We start from the raw sequence: 12226 nt of genomic DNA, 5'->3' as shown, positions 1-12226 counted from the left end.
CGATTGGAAAGGAAAAAGAAAAAAATGAACGAAACATTGGTCGCAGTCTCACACATGCGTAATTCTCGAGCCAGCCAGTCAGCTTAAAAATCCCCGCTCCGCTGCCGTAACGATCATTCTTTGTGTGGACACCGACTGGACAACATCGTTGCTGGACGAGCTGGACGGCGAGGGATCGAGTGCCTTTCTCAAGGCAAGAGGGCGGAGGTGGTAGCGCTGGAGTAGAGTAGTAGAGTAGAGTAGAGTTTTCAAAGGGCCTTTCTCAAGGCTAGAAACGAATGAACTGCAAAAGTTTAAAGTCTCTATAATACAATACCTTCCTTCCTTCCGTAACGATCATTCTCATTCAAACCGTACACCACATCGGTTCGCATCACAACACATCAACAAACCAACCCAAGCAGCCATGTCTGGGCATGGTAAAGGAGGAAAAGTGAAGGGAAAGGCAAAATCCCGCTCGAACCGTGTTGATCTGGAGTTCCCCGCAAGGGTAGCTAGGCCGAGCGCGTTAGTACCAGTGCACCAGTCCACCTAGCCGGCGTTATATAGTTTCGGCCGCCGAAGTGATCGAGTTGGCTGGCAAAGCTGCTCGCGACGATAAGAAAACCCGCATTCGGAACAGAACACATTCGGTTCGGTGGACATCAAGACAACAGGCAGTTGCAGCGAGTGGCGAGTGGCAAACGCAATCGCAAAACGGCATCAGGTAGCAGAAGAAAAAAGTTTGTTCTTTATACAAACTGCTTTGGTGGCAAATCCAGAACAAGGCGGCATCAAGGGCGTTCGAAATGGTTTTTTTTCAAAACCACGAGTACTAAGTTTTCTAAATTGGAACCATTCCATAAAACAAGGCGCTTTTCAGGGCCATTAAACCTTCCAAAAAAGAGTTTATGAAATACAGTTCAATGCTTTCTAAAACATTTTCCAAAATAATAATAAAACACAAATTGATTTTCTCATAATTTGTTTGCCAGGATCTGATGAGTATGTGAATTTGGCAGTTGTTCTGAGCTTATTGATAGTTGGGGACTTTCCTGATTATTCAATTTTCACCAATTCTTAAATTGTTTCCAGATTGAAAGTACAGTAATTTACAATTAGTTCGACATTTAGCTAATTGGACGGACATGTAATGCGACTTATTTAGTTGGACATTTTTGTAAACATAGAGATCCAAATTATGACCCCACATTGAAAGTCGACACTGTACCACTGTCATCGCAAATGTTCAATTACAGGTTAAAATTACCTCGAATCCGATACTGAGTGGTGGTAATGCGACGTGCCATTGAATGTAATTTACTGTAAAATATGTCACAAGTTGGAAGAAATTTTTCAACTGTGAAAGCTGTGGCGAGTGGCAACAAATCGCTAAACAGGAAGATTTAGCCGAACAAGATGGGGATATCGAGTGATAACAAAACAATAAACTCTTTAGATTGAAGATAATTTTGTGATCCTGAAAAGGACCCTTTTTAGCCTGCATGTGAATCCAACGAGCGAACAAATCGTAATGAATGTATTTTTTTGCCATCGCTCCCTTTTAACGCTCATTCGTTCGTCTCGTTGGACTCGCCCCTCTGGCTGAGTCTGCCGATTTGTCTCTATCCTGTGAGTGTGTACCGCTAGAGTATATACCACGCGGACCCCAAAAAAATATCTTATTTTCTTTCAAACCGTAAACCCGTGTGGTATCGGCATCGGAATCGTGGACGTAACAAAGGAGGACAAGTTAAGGGAAAGGCAAAGTCTCACTCGAACCGTGCAGGTCTCCAGTTCCCTGTTGGTCGCATTCACTGATTGCTCCGCAAGGGTAACTAGGCCGAACGGATTGGTGCCGAAGCATCAGTATACCTAACAGCGATTATAGAGTTTCGGCCGTCGGAGTGCTCGAGTTGGCTTGCAAAGCTGCTCACGACAATCAGGAAACCCGCATCAAGAACAGAGCAGCTTCGGTTCGGCGCTCATCAAGGCAACAATTAGTTTCAGTGAGTGGCAAAGTGTTTCTCCGGCACGTCGCATTAAATGTAATTTACTGAACAACATGTCACAAGCTGGATGGGAAGACATTTTCCAACTGTGAAAGCTGTGGCGAGTGGCAAACGCAATAGCTAAACAGGAAGGTTTAACCGAACAAGATGGGGATATCGAGTGATAACAAAAACACAACACCAAAGGTTCTTTTCAGAACCATCAACATATTCATATAGAGTAAACAGTAAACTAATCCATTTTTCACGAAGGAGAAGAAAATAAAACAATATATTTAAAATATATATTTAACAAAAGCTGTCCCCTTTGTATAGTCCTACGTCACTCCGGTTATGTCCCCGACATTACCCACCCGTCTTTTTTTTATCGTTCGGGTCATCGCTTGTGTTGAATATTTTCTGTGGAAGCCCTCAGCTCCCTAAAAGCCTATTTTACTACATTGAATGCGGTTAATTCCGATCACGTCCGATGTATCTCGTATTTGTCCAAATAGTTCAAATGCATGACCGAAGGGGAGATAGATGCCACAATACCATTATTCCATCTCTTATCATCAATTTCAATCACATCCGATTTTGCGGTTGAATAATCAAACGCACACACCCAGCAGGGAGATCCATTTCATTTTCGATCCACTTCAACGAATTAAACTGCTCATCACAACAATACCGGCCCAATCAATGCTCAAAGTGGTAACAGTTATTCGTGCATTCCGACCGGATTCGGTTCATTTATCTTCTTCCGGGAAAATCCATCCGGTTCGGCCATACCGCTCACAATACAGACATACACAATTGATGAAATTCCTTTCACCTGGAGTCTTCTCATCTGACCTGGCGTCGTGGCGTGCGGGTGCGGGGTTAACCAACCAAACCAAACAATGGAATTAATTGAATGCTAAAATGTGTGGTTTCGATGGGTAGGATGTTCGAAGTATACACAAACATTCCTGGGCACAGGGGTGCATGTTAGTCGATATTCACAACTACCAGTTCCAGATTGAACCTTCGTCTTTTGTTGAAATCAATTTCCTGTGGGAAACAACTCTCGCCCACTGCTCTCACTCTCTACTGCTACAACGGGTTCAGTGTCGTAAAAAGTAGTTTCCACGGTCCCCTTTCAGGGAGAGAAAACTCCAATATCCACCTGCCGACACCGGGCCGCGTAGATTCATCGCCGTAAAGCTGCCTGCCCTGCGTCAACAAACTGTTCAGAGGGGGTTTCGAGATTGCCATTCGTTCAACTCTGACGCTTCACGCACCCTAGAAAAAAATCGCAACTGGGCATAGAATTTTTTGAAATGCCTAACAAACATCAAATCGTAAAACTTTTGCACACGCTAGGTCGCATATAAATTCGTATCAGCAAACATTAAATCGTATAATTTTGCACGTGCCAAGTCTTACAAGAAATCCGAATAAATCATAATCGCATAAAATGTAAAAACACGATTTTATATACCATTATCAAATTAAGTCGTAATTCGGTATAATAAACATCAATTTTATTATGCACATTGTCGTAAAATATATTTAATCTGCATCATATGCGTATATTACGCTGATGCAGTTTGTGTGTCGTATAAGCGTATAATTTAAATCGATTCAGTACTGTAGTAAATCGTGTTGCATGCTGAAGAAAATCATGAAACAGTAAATCATATTAGATCCTAATAAAGAACATGTTACATCAAATTGAAATGTCAATGAAATGCTGATGCACTCGAAAATGATGAAATGCACTCGAAATTGCTGATATAATTTAAAATTGAGATAGTTTTATTGATATTCATTTATTTTTCATTATTCCAGTTCAATGATATTATGTATTTGGTTTCTATGATAGGGAAATCAAAGATCTTTTTCTTTGGAACATAGTTAAATAATAAAATCGGCAACCAGGAATAACTGATCCTACTGCATAGAATGTATTAGGTTATATCATATCGAATCATATGTAGAAGTTTTAACTGCTGTTGAATTAAACTTCAGATAGCAGCGCGAGATAGCTGGTGGATGATAATCCAGACGACCGGAGGTCGAACCCACATCGGAGCAGTTTTCACCAAACATCAATCTGTGCCATATTAAACATTTATATTCCACTCCCAACACAAGTCAATTAAACAATTATTATTTTGTACAAACATAAATACTCATAAATAAAAATGGCGATTCGTGAGGCTATAATAAACATTTCACGAAAATATTTTGCGCCATTTGTTTTTTTCTATGTCTGTAATAAATCATATATGAGTATGGCAAGAGTCGTATTGGGTGCTTTGATAATTCATGAATATATTCTTGTTAGATCGCAATTCAATTTCAACATAATCGCTATTATAGCCGGTCAAAGTTGCATATTCATTCAAACAAATTCGGTAAGCATTTGCCATGTATGTATATGGCCTCCACTTTTGCATGCATATGCCAGTTAGGCGCATTATATGCCAACCAAATTTTAGGGCATATGATGATTTATATATCATTGATTGATTAAGCGATGTGTAGTATTATATACGCACATTCATTTAATTTTATATAGAATTGTCGGGTAAAATCGTACATCAGTGTAAAAAGCATCGCATATAGTTATATACGGCCTTTAATGCGTATAAGATATGACATACACTTATATCGCCTCTACTTTTGCGTGTGAAACTCGTCCAACTAAGTACTAACAGAAATGATGCAAGTAACACAGTGGCAGAAGTTTCTATAAGCGCACCTAGGTATCTTTTATTAAAATAGTACTCAGTCAAACCATTTAAATTATGAAGATATCTTAAGTGTATTGATGTAGTAAATATATTGTTTTCGCTACACGCATTTTGGAATAAGATTTTTAATATTTTGGGGTGAAATTCCCATGCAGTTGACCTCTTAGTATTTATCCAACCCTAATGACAATATCTTGAGCACCTGTCATATAATCAAGATGAGGTTGTATGTTCATATACTCATGCCATAATAAGTTTGACGGTGTAGCGTTTCGGACGATTTTTAAGCATGATGCCGGAAGGAATCAAGCTATATGGGAAGAAAGCAGGAACCTTCCCATATCAAAATGCGTGTATCTCAAACTTTACGAGGATTTGCTCATTTCGTTTACACTAAAAATGCGAAGAAACCTAACCTCACCCCAAGGCACGTACAGGCGAGATTGGAATTTGCGAAACACATTGCCAAACATTTGCGATGATTGACTGCTGTGCGATGACTGACTGTATTGTTGGAGTGATCTTCGAAAAAATCCTCAGGAGGAATTTTAGCAGGAACATTAGAGGAGGCAGACTCATGATATGGACCGCTTTTCAAGAAGAGTGAAGACACCTATAGCAACAATTTTGGCAAGAATGAACTCGGAAACCTATTTGGAGCTGCTGGTAACTTCTACGTCAGCAAGAAGTCTATGTCATGGTTTTCCGAGAGAAACATTCAGGTTTTGGACTGTTCAGCTCGTAGCTCGGACTTAAGCCCTATTGAGAACCTTTGGGGGATTCTGGCAAGGCAAGTTTACAGTCGCGGAAGACAATTTGGAACAGCTCGTGAGCTGCAGACATGTGTTAGAAATGAGCCGAATTTATGAAACGATTCTGAAAAATGGAAAACCAACCAAATACTGTATTTATCAGTTTATTGTTTCAAATTATTTTTGAAAAAAAGGCAACTAATTCTAATTTTATTGAAAGTGATATATTCAACAAAGTTTTAGATCTTATTGAAATATGAACTTTTGTCGTAGGCGTAAACTATCTATCTTTTATAGTTTCTAGAATACATCGCATTTTGTATGGATACTCCTGGAAAACTCCTCGTAACATTTTTGCGTGTAAATTCTCGCGCTTGACATGTTCTTGATGTGTTGCTAAATAGAAAATAGTTTGCAGAATATGTCAGTCGCGATAATCTACACACTAAAACACACTCGTAATACTCGTGATAATTGAACATTAATAGTAATTTTTCAAAGAAAATATAAAAAAGTTACTGTTAGGAAAACTTTTCCTCTGTGGTAGTGCCCTTCTTCCGATGTATTTGTTGCTAATTATATGAGCTATCCATATAATTTTTGTTCAGAATTAAAAAAAAACAAGTTTTTGAGAACCATTAATTCCAATTTTTAAAATATTTTTTCTTCATTGTAATTTTTTGACTTAGGACTACGTCTTTCATTTCTATACTGGGGTGTACGTTCAAAGTTTCGAAAACGAAAGCGTTACGCCGGAAAACGAGATTTTGAGCGTTAATAGCTCTTAAACAACTGAACGAAATGGTATGATAAACACTTCGTTCGAAAGATAAAATGTCTACGCGTTATATACTCGTTACTTTTTCATCCAAAAACTTGTTTCAATAGCCTTAAAATTGCTTTCAAAACAGGCTATTGAAATCATCAATCGGTATATAAGCAGGGGCACTCGGAAACCCACTCAGTTATAATTGAACAATAACACAGACTTCAAAACCACGGAGTCAGAGGAAATCTGCATTGCAAAACAGATTCAAGCAGCGGGTACGTTTGTACTCGTTTGCGTTTTTGCAAATTTGAACGTTTCCCTAACGCAGACTTCAAAATCATGAAGCCTGGGGAAATTGGCATAGCAAATTAGATGCAAGCAGCGGGAACTTTTGTAATCGTTTGCATTTTTGCAAACCGGGTAGAAATGTAATTAGTGATCCTCGATTTTCGAAATTAATCGTTCATCAGCTAATCGAATACTTTTCAGCAGTTTGTTATTCGCGTTGACGGCATTGAGCTTCGTTTACGAACTTAGGGGAGCGTCAAAGATAAAGATTGATTTTCAGCATAAAACTGCAGCGGCCGTACATTTTTTTCACTCTGGCTCGATTATTCAAGACTGCATTGGAAAATTTTTCTTCATGTCGCCAACTCACTGAACTTCTACGCATACCGTTTGATGATTAGACAAAATGTTGATAACTATTTGCTGCGATTACTACTACCATAACGCATGAATTGACTTAAATTGGTATTTTGTTTTGCTATTGAATTCGTAAATAGTTTCATTCATCCACTAATTTATTCAATAATTTAATCAATACACACAAAAGATAGCTCTGCGCAGCGGCAATATCGTATCCAATAAAGAACATCCGAGGTGGGATTATTGCTAATTGAAGAAATACAATTGATTACTAAGCCAACGGCAGTCCTACGTCAACCTTGCGGTTATATCATAGGTATAACCCATCCATAGTTTTTTGAATTTGGTGTTTTTTTTATGTAATTTTAAATAATTTCCTACATTTTATGGGAAAAACAAATTTTTAGGTATTGTAGATTTTGAATTATGCTCCCGTGGCCGAGTGGTTAGCGATTCCCGTTCTGGCCGGGGGATTTTTCGTCAAAGAAAATTCTTCCGGCTTGCACTGTGGTCACGCGTATGCTAGAGCTTGCCACTCCAGAGTACATTTAAGGCGTGTTATTCGGCATAGAAATCTCAACCAAGTACAGGTCGGACTCGATTTTATATAATCGCAATTTCACTTTCAACGTTAATTTTCGAATCCAATACATAATCGAATCACAAAAAAAAAACTATTTTTCTATAAATGTTTGACATTCATACATTAATGAAAAAATTGTTTTCTTGAGATTCGGTTATGTATAGGATTTGAAAATAATTGTTGAAAAAAATGGTCGACTATATATAATCGAGTCCGACCTGTATTACTAATAAAAATGACGCAAGTAATACTTACGTTGAGAAGGCAAAAGTTCCACTGGAACGAATCCAAGAAGAAGAAGATTTTGAATTATAATTTTTTGTAAAAAATTAAGAACAAAACTTTAGTCTTAAAGTAGTCTAATTCTTTTTTGAATATTTTGGGAATTCAAAGTCGGTTGAATGACCAGTGCTCTTACACGTAGAACTACGCTGTTATTTTATATAAGTCGCATATTTATAACTTCGGATATTGTTTTATGCTGTGAAAATTTTTGAAATAATTGTTTGGTAGAATGTTATGTCATCATGCTACATGTTATGTAATATTGCCTCAGTGAACCACACTTTTAAGCATCGTTCTTACAACGTAAACCAAGCGCCAAACAAGCGTTCGCCATAGCGTGCATACAGAGTAGGGTGGCAGCGAAAATGGTTATATAAAATTTCAAAAACCGACCATGTACATTTTGTTTATTGGCCCAAAAAACATGACCTGTGCAAAGTTTAAGCTCAATCGGACATGATTTAGGGGTGCCTCAAAGCCACAGGAGGGTTGTGTCCGAGACACGACCCGCAAAGTTGACATAGGATTCCGTTAAGCTATCTGTCGATTTTGGATATGTTTGAAGAATAACATCGTTAATCTCTTTGATAATGATTTGGTAGCCCTGAAAAGGTTTGTTTGGTTTTTGGGTATTGCTTGTTCATTCCACCAGTGTTTACCGAGTGATGATGATAGAATAATGCTAAGCAGTCGTTGGATGGTTGGAAAAGATACCGAAGTGGAACGAGAAATGATGAAAACCACCCTCTGTGATCCTAGTCGAGATGCCTCCTGTGTTACGTATGGATGAAATAAAGAAAAAAGAACTCATCAATGTAATATAAGATAATTACCAATATCGAACACAATTATAAATTTTTCTCATCAGTAAAACCATGTTACTTTAATATAGAGAAAAAATATTTGAATTGCAAAAGATAATTTTCTTTCATAATTTCTACTTTCTGAGTGTTTATTCAACCCAATGCGAATTTTAATTGGACTAACAACAACTAATACTATGTGTAGAGCATATGGGAAATCACTTTTCATAATATTTCTTCACTTTTCCAATTTTTCTCGCCGTATAAACTTTCCTTGGGTGAAAATGAACCCAACAAAACAGACAGCGTAAACCAAACGACCCGTTCTCGAGCGGGAACACACCTTGGTTTTCATTTATGAAAATTGAAATAAATCGTTTCATATATCTAGTAATCTTTAACACAACTGCTATCATATACAATTTTACACTTACACTTGTGCTAAATTTTTCACGATCACGACACGATCGGTCATTGATATGAAATTTCACGAAGCAATGTATTGTATTTGCAATGCCGATTTCCCCCAGGAAGCTTGGTTTTGATGTCTCTGTTAGGGACCCGCGGCATGTATCGTTCGGGAGGCGATCTGGCGTAGTGGTAACATCCATGCCTCTCACGCTGAAGGTCACGAGTTCAATTCTCACTCCCGACATTCTTCCAAAATGGAAGTAAAAGTGACGAACCAGCCAAATGAGTTGAAAATCACTATAATACAGATAAAACAAAAAAAAAAAAATGTATCGTCATTTTCGACCTATCAGAAGTGGGTATTTCCATTAGGATAGGGGTTGGGATTTTTCAATTGTTCGATAATTAGTTTCGTGACTGAGTGGCCAAAAAATCTAAACTTTGAGTGCTTTGAGACACCCCTAAATCACGTCCGATTTTGCACAGGTCATTTTTATAAGTCAATAAACAAAATGTGCATGGTCGGTCCTTTAAATTCGATAATTCTTTTTTTTTCCATACATTCATTGCCTCTCAGGCTAAGTCCCAAAAGGTGGATTTTCGGTCAAAAAATTTTTTTTTTCGAGATGACACCAGATCTCATTGCATGTCATGCATTTTTGAGCCATTTGGCATCGAACAATAAATTTAGACTTTCCAAATTTCCTTTACTTCCCCCTTGGAAGATTTTCGAGGAAAAAAAATAAATGGACATCAAAAAATGGACAGGAGGTTTTGTCCAAGACACGACCGCGTTGTTGACGTAGAACTACGCTGTAGTTTAATTCAAGTCGCTTGTTTATAACTGCGAATATTTTTTTATAATGCTACGAAATTTTAGAAATAGTCACTCTACCAGTTTGGTCGTTCTGAAATATTTTTTTTCTTGTGGAATCATTTGATGATTAAAATACATGCTCAAGATAAACGCAGTTATCATCATTAGTGGAGAAAGTTTTGCTACTGGCAAGCGGAACCAAATCACATACTTAATTTTAGAACGACACTTACTTTCTTGGTGACTAAATAAACGAAAAAAACTCTTTCTGTTAATCTCAACAACCTCGAAAAGAGTAGCACTTCTTCATTATGATCAAGATTAGCGCAAATGCAATCCTAGTTAAAGGGAGTTTTACAACTGGCACGCGAAACCATACAAATTAATAACTTATTATAACTTATTGAATAACTTGGTATTTCCCAAATACTTTTTGGTGCACAACCCTAACACCTGCTTCACCATAGCGTCAGTTCAAAGCATTGATGTAATGTCAAAGGCACCAACGAAGCCTTTATGATGACGGAAAACAAACAATGTCAACTGCTTGGAAAAAGGCTGAATTTGTGCCTCAGCAGAGATTCATTACTAATACTCTAGCGCAAATATTTCCCTCCCACTATCTCCCCTCCTTGTCCCCAAGTTCAGATCGACATGTTCACCCGCAACAGCGCAATACGTTAAAACGCACGCACATACGCACACCAATATCCATATATCGATGACTTGAAGCAATTAAATATACACACGCTTATCTCCGTTGATTGCAATGTTAGAGACATCAGCGAGTGAGTAATTTGGTCGCGTCCACAGCTTAATCCGAAACTAAGACATGTGAGACTTTAAACTTATTCAGTTCATTCGTCTCTAACCTTCAAAAAGGCCCTTAAAACTTTACTTTGTCCTCGTACTACTCCTCCACCCCCATTGCCTTGAGAAAGGCATTCGATCTCTCACCGTCCAGCTCGCCCAGCAACGATGTTGTTCAGTCGGTGTCCTCACGAAGAATGAAAGTTAGCCAAATCGAGATCCTCTGTTTATACTCTAGGCAAATATTCCCCTTCGTTCTTCTTCTTTTCCTTTGTTCATGGAGACCTTAAATCTTACGATTTCTCCTTCATTGCCCGTTATCGACAGCTCTGTTCGGGAAAGCACACAAATGGACAGAACAAATGTATGGGAAAAATGAAACGCTTATAGTTTTCATGAATTTTAATCATTTACTCACCATGGGATTGTAATGTATAGCATATCAAACAAATCTTAGGGAATTTCCGATTCGTTTGGTATGTAAATCGCCAAAATCCGTGAGCGTCAAAAATAGTTCTTAACGTTAACTTTATTTCATAAAAACGTGACCGTGGTTTCTGATTTGGCACCCTTAATGAACGACGTAGTTCTACGTCGAAAAATCAAAATTTTGAGCGCTTTGAGGCACCCATGAATCATGTCCGATTGAGCTGAAACTGTGCACAGGTGTTTTTTTGGGCCAATGAACAAAATGTACGTGGTCGGTTTTTGAAATTCGATGATAATTTTTTTTCCATACATCAATTGCATCTAAAGGGTGTGTCACATCAAATTGCATCACGGAAAAAACGCTGTAGAAATTTAATTTTTAGGAATTATATCTTCAGCTTTCGCTTATAATCAGATAAGAGTGTATAGATCACGTTGACCATGCTTCACTGTCAATTTTTCGTAAATTTGGAAAAATGTCGTCGAATGAAAAAGAGCGTCGTGAATTAATCCTGTGCACTCATTTCGAGAATCCGGAGTTGTCACATCGGGACATCGGTAAGATGCTGGGAATCGTCCAATCCACGGTCAGCAGAGTACTAAAACGATACTTCGAGAACCTAACCATCGGCCGGAAGGTGAAGAACGGCAAAAATGGATGCTCCGTCAGTGAAAAAGATCACAAGCGCGACGTGATCCAAGTAGTTCGGTCCGGGATGTCGCCAATAAGCTGAATTTGTCAAGTTCATTCGTCCAGCGGACCAAGCAGCGGGAGGGCCTGCGTACATACAAGGTTCAGAAGGCTCCTAACCGCGATGAAAGGCAAAACATGGTGGGGAAGACGCGAGCCCGGAGGCTGTACACCGAAATGCTGACGAAGCCGCATTGCCTGGTAATGGACGACGAAACCTACGTCAAAGCGGACTTTCGTCAGCTGCCGGGCCTGTTGTTCTTCTCCGCAGAGGACAAATTCAGCGTTCCAGAGGAGATTCGCAAGCAGAAACTATCCAAGTTTGCCAAAAAATACATGATGTGGCAATCGATCTGCTCTTGCGGAAAGCGGAGCGCCCCCTTCGTGATGACCGGCACGGTAAACGGGCAGGTTTACCTTAAGGAGTGCCTACAGAAGCGCTTACTACCACTATTGAAGCAGCACGAAGGCCCGACCATCTTCTGGACGGATCTCGCTTCGTGCCACTATTCAAAGG

Source organism: Toxorhynchites rutilus, chromosome 1 (assembly GCF_029784135.1).
Source record: "Toxorhynchites rutilus septentrionalis strain SRP chromosome 1, ASM2978413v1, whole genome shotgun sequence".
NCBI lineage: Eukaryota > Metazoa > Arthropoda > Insecta > Diptera > Culicidae > Toxorhynchites > Toxorhynchites rutilus.
This window is presented reverse-complemented; position numbering follows the sequence as displayed.